Source organism: Ananas comosus, linkage group 6 (genome assembly GCF_001540865.1).
Source record: "Ananas comosus cultivar F153 linkage group 6, ASM154086v1, whole genome shotgun sequence".
Taxonomy (NCBI): domain Eukaryota; kingdom Viridiplantae; phylum Streptophyta; class Magnoliopsida; order Poales; family Bromeliaceae; genus Ananas; species Ananas comosus.
This window is the reverse complement of record NC_033626.1, coordinates 2,847,687-2,853,418: the sequence shown is the minus strand read 5'-3', so window position 1 is coordinate 2,853,418 and position 5,732 is coordinate 2,847,687.

Genomic DNA, 5,732 nt, shown 5'->3' with positions numbered 1-5,732 from the left:
ATATATATATATATTTGATATTATATTTGAATTTGTATTTTAAAATTTTAAATTTAATATAATATATTTTGAAATATTGAAAAAAGAAATAATTGTTTCGGGTTCAAATTTTCGGGTTTGGGTTCGGGTTCGGGTTTCGAATTTTTGGTCGGGTTCGGGTTTGGATATGGATTTTTAAAATCCGTCGGGTTCGGGTTTGGGTTCGGGTTCGGGTCTCGGGTTTGGAGTCGGGTTCGGGTTCGGGATTTTAAAAATCCGTCCCGAATCCGACCCGTTGACATCTCTAGCCTCAACTATCCCCATTGGAATTTAACAATAAGGGTTAATTTCATATAGATACTTAAAAAAAAAAAAAATCAAATTATCGATAATTTCTATGAAATTTAAGTAATTAAATATATTTTTTCGAAAATTATCTAATTTGTAAATATATCTCTTCAAAAATTCTGATTTATTTTATATGTCCTTATCGTTTGATTCACTATTAGTTATTTAATTATGGATATGTAAAATGGCTATTCAATCCTTACAAATTTGTCATTATAAAAAGCTCTCTTTCTTTTTCTCTTCTCGTCTTCGCTGCGGCACATAAGGTGTACCACATTTTTACAAACCGAGGACCTCGCTTCCGACATCATCGCTGTCGTAGGTCTCGTCGTCGCCATAAATAAAAAGGAGAACGAAAAAAATGATGAAACTCAATATTGAAAGTTGGAGGTGTTGGCTATTTATTATTGGGCTAAAATATGTCCAAATTTCTGCCCTGTGACAATAGGTCCAGGAGACTAATAAGTTGAGTTGGGTGAGCCTAATAAATTAAGTGGTACTGCGGTCTACAAAAACCTAACGACAAAAGACCCAATAATAGATCCAACGTCCAGATAGATTGAGTTAAGTCGAAACCAACAAATGCTGTTATTGAAACCTTAAATGCTATGGATGCACACTTTCTATCAGCACATATTTTTAAAATAGTTGATTAGCACTTACGATCCACAGATGGGACTCATAATTATTCAAATATTAGTGATGAAGAAATAAATTTACAGACAAAAAACTTCAGGGTGATAATTTTAATAATTTAAGTTTTAAAGATCGAAACATATTTACTATTGATATTCTTTGCGTGAAGTCATATGTAATTACTTCTTATTATAATAATTAAGTTATTTTCAAAAAAATAAGTAACTCTTGATGAGTAAGGTGTAATAGTGGGGTGATAAGATATTCCTAATTTCCAAGACAATTAATATATGAGATATCCAAACTATTCGAGTTCCGTAGGGGCCGCCAAGTTGCATGCCAGTCCGTACCACACGCCAACGACAAAGTCGAACAGCTGTGGTCTTCTCGGCAGACAGCTGTGATCCGGTCCTCGCCCGTAAACCCCCCGTACGTGTCTGGCCCTCCCCCGTCCCTTTCTTTCTGTCTTCCTTCCCTCGGCCTAGCCCCATCCCATGCACGCAATCCCATGCATGCATCAAACAACTTTTTAATATTATAATACTCTTTTTTATTAGGGTAAAATTCAAATATCATTTATGTTGTTTCGCACTTTCTTAGTTTAGTGTCCTGTGATTTAAAATATATTATTAATAATTTAGTAGCTAGTGATTTTTTTTTTTTTTTCGTCAGCTCCTACGTTTACATTTTGTTAAATTATATATAAAAAACTTTAAATACTCCATCTATGCTTATCGAATATTCACTTTAATATATTTTAGTTTTAACTTTGTCACTGACTTACTAAAAAGATTAGTGGAGAGGATTATAAAAATGGAAAAATTACTAAATTGAAACACTTTAAACAATATGGTACTGAAATAAAAAAGTGCGAAACCATAGGGATGGTATTTGAAGTTTTTCCCTTATTATTATATAATAGTAATACATAAGAGATAGCAGCAGGACATGAAATTAACGCACACATGCCGCACGGGAGAAAGTCTATTGGATCACACTTACACTACACCATCAGTAATAAATCAATCATATCTCTCTATTTAAAAAAAAGTACAATAAAAATAATTTTTTTTATTAATTATGATAGGACGTATCAATCCAAGGGGGAGAACTCTATTGATTGAAAACGCCACGTCACCAATACATATGGTGCATTCTAAATTTTTTTTTCCCGCGCAGGCTCTTCATCGGAAGGAATTCTACACTATCACACTTGCACTACGTCATCAATAACAAGCCAATCACATTCTTTTTTTTTTAAAATAAAAGTATAATAAAAATATTTTTTTATAATTACGATGGAACATATATTCCTAAAAAAAAATATTTGATTGGTTTGTTACGCCACGTCAGTACGTCACCAATTTACTCGTTGTATTCTAGAATTTTTCCTTCATCGGAAATAATGATAGAATGCACCGGTTGGTTATACTGTGTCGTCAATCAATCGAATAATTTATTTATTTATTTATCCCATCGTAACTATAAAAATATATTTTTATTATATTTTTTAAAAAATAAATAAATAAAATTAATTTGATGTTGATGATGTAATATTCGCACGGTACAGTAAACTTCGACCCTCGTGGGCACAAGGCTATGACGCGCGCCGTACGCCATTCCAGCTGGGAAAAATTCTAGAATACAACGGGTATATTAGTGACGTGGCGTAACAAACCAATCAAATTAATCCTTTTAAGAATATATGTCCCATCATGATTGTAAAAAAATATTTTTATTGTACTTTTGTTTGAAAAGAAGAAATGTGATTGGCTTGTTATCGATGACGTGGTGCAAGTGTGACAGTGTAGAATTCCTCTCCAGCTGGAAAGTCCAGCCTCAGGTATTTAACGTGACACCTTTTCTTCTTATTATTATGTAATTTGTTTTTGTTGTTTTTTTGTTTTTTGTGCTTTTTTTTCTTTTTTTGGGGTGGGGCCGATCCTGAGCTGCATATGTAAAACGCGAGCTAAATATAAAAAATATAGCCATGCACCCGATCCCCAACTTACGCCCCTGTTGTATTAAAATAATATTACTAGCATATTTCAAAATAAANATTTGATGGAAGTTGAAATAAATCGATAAGTAAGGGACAAAAGTAAGAAAAAAAAAATACTAATGTCTTATGTATCAGTTCGATTAGCTAAGAAAATGATATGGCAGGTGGGGGATCTTTTTATTTTTTTTCCCTCTTTTGATCCATTTCAATTTATAATTTTTTTACCAAAAACTCACTTCCGTCTCAATCTGTTCAAAAGGAAACTAAAAATGCAGATAATAAATAAAAATTAAATTAGTGCAAATTGCTCTAGTATGCTAAAAAAATGAGAAATTTTATTTATATACTCGCTAGTGTTTGGTTGGGGGTTAAGGGGTGGAATAGCCCACTTGGGGTTTGCTAACTCCAAATAAGGGGTGGGGTAAGGGGTAGGGTTTGCTAACCCCACCCCAAATGGGCTATTCCGGAATAGCCCATTTGGGGTGGGGTTAGCAAACCCTACCCCTTACCCCACCCCTTATTTGGAGTTAGCAAACCCCAAGTGGGCTATTCCACCCCTTAACCCCCAACCAAACACTAGCGAGTATATAAATAAAATTTCTCATTTTTTTAGCATACTAGAGCAATTTGCACTAATTTAATTTTTATTTATTATCTGCATTTTTAGTTTCCTTTTGAACAGATTGAGACGGAAGTGAGTTTTTGGTAAAAAAATTATAAATTGAAATGGATCAAAAGAGGGAAAAAAAATAAAAAGATCCCCCACCTGCCATATCATTTTCTTAGCTAATCGAACTGATACATAAGACATTAGTATTTTTTTTTTCTTACTTTTGTCCCTTACTTATCGATTTATTTCAACTTCCATCAAATGGGGTCCATTTGCATCGCTTTCAACAAAAGGCTTAAGTATGTTTTTCCAATGTTCCATTAGTCTTTCTTTAGTGACGGGTTAAACTTAATCTTTGTTTCTACAAAATAATCATTCTATACTTAAATATACTTTCTTAATTATATATATCATCATTTATTATTTTCGATATATTTTTATTTTGATTTCTATATCATCCTAAATAGACTATTAACTAGAAATTTTAAAAAGAATCTTAAGAAAAATTTTGTTTACGAGGATATTTTGGGCATATTTGGCTAATGATTGGAATGAAAATCAGAATGAGCAATTGAGACACCTAGAATTTTGAGAGAGGGTTTTGGTTAAGAGATAAGAGAGTGATGAAGGATCGAGAAGTAGAGGGAGGTGTTTGCAATAGAGGATTTAATTTTAATGGTTTATTTTGAAATTGGTCAATTAAAAATTTAAAGTCGGATTGAGCCATAAATGGATTGAATATTTTTATTACAGAGTGAAATGGATATATAATAAACGGTCAATTTATCTGTGACGTATAAACAAACAGATGTTAACTAAGTTGGGATAATGGAGTCGTTCACTTATACCTCTTTAAATTTAAGGAATTATTTATCACTTAGATGCTTATATTACAATCCTCCTGATACATTGTGCTACCTATCTCTCTCAAAATAATAATAATAATAATAATAATAATCTATGAGCATTTTCCAAATAAAAAAACAAAAGAAAAGCTGGTGTTATTATTCCCTTCAAATTAAACTTTGGGAACAACTATATATGGGCCAATATTTGGAAGCTTGTGATGGCACAATTTTTTTATTTTATTTTATTTTTTTGAGAGAGAGAGATAGGTAGCACGCTATCCGCTTCGTCCATTTCATTTAGAAAATAAACTTAGCTGGAAATGTGAATCAACTAGGATTCGAACTTGGGACCTCGGGTACCAACCATCAAGCCCTTTGTCACTTGCTCTGGGGACATTATTGTCAAGTGCATTGGAGGCTAGCTTGATCACAGGTTTAATTTTGACAGTGTTGTGCATGTTTCAATAACTAAAGTGTTAGAATTTCTCAAAAATAAATGTGACGCAATCAAGTTGAGCAGAAAATTTCGTTGAGTTTGAATAATTTTTACAGTCGGTGCGAGAAATGTTTATAACTTTTCCCTTGATTAGTATTTGATTTTAGCATGCAACTCTAATTCGGAAAATATTTTTGAAATATACACATTAAATGGCAAAGTCATTTCGGCCGAACTGGGGACCCAAATTTAATTGTTTTGGCCTCCATGTTGCATTATTTGTTATTTTCAAAAAATTATGTATTTTTTTCTATTTTTAGTCCGGTTATATGATTCTTTCTAATTTGATTAGGTTTAGGAATATATTAAAATTTTTTATTTTTATCTAGTAGCATTCGAATATCGCCTCTATATATAGATGTAGCGTTCGATTAATGTAATCGGATTTTGGAGAATTGATTAATAATATTTCGTCTTTGTCAAAACAAACTGGTTCACATTTTTGTGTCTCTTCCGTTCCTATGCTTTTTCCCTCTCAATGCGGCTTTGACCTGAGTCATAAAGTATGTATATAATTCATCCAAGTGTTTAACAACTTTTTTTTTTTTACTTTGATTAGGCCTCTTAATTAATAACTTTGTCTCAACCTATCATCTAATTTAGAAAGAATTGGTTTATTACTGTTATTCAGCTTAGGCTTAAGTTTAAGATAAAACTCGGTTTGTTTAATTCTCTAAGTAGCGAGCCAAAAGATAAAACTAGGTTAGGTTAAGGATAAAGTTATAGATAAAGCTACAACTGTGTCTGTACGGGAATAATATTTACACTTACAGATGTCAAGTCAAAATTTTATACAAGACAATTAATTATCGT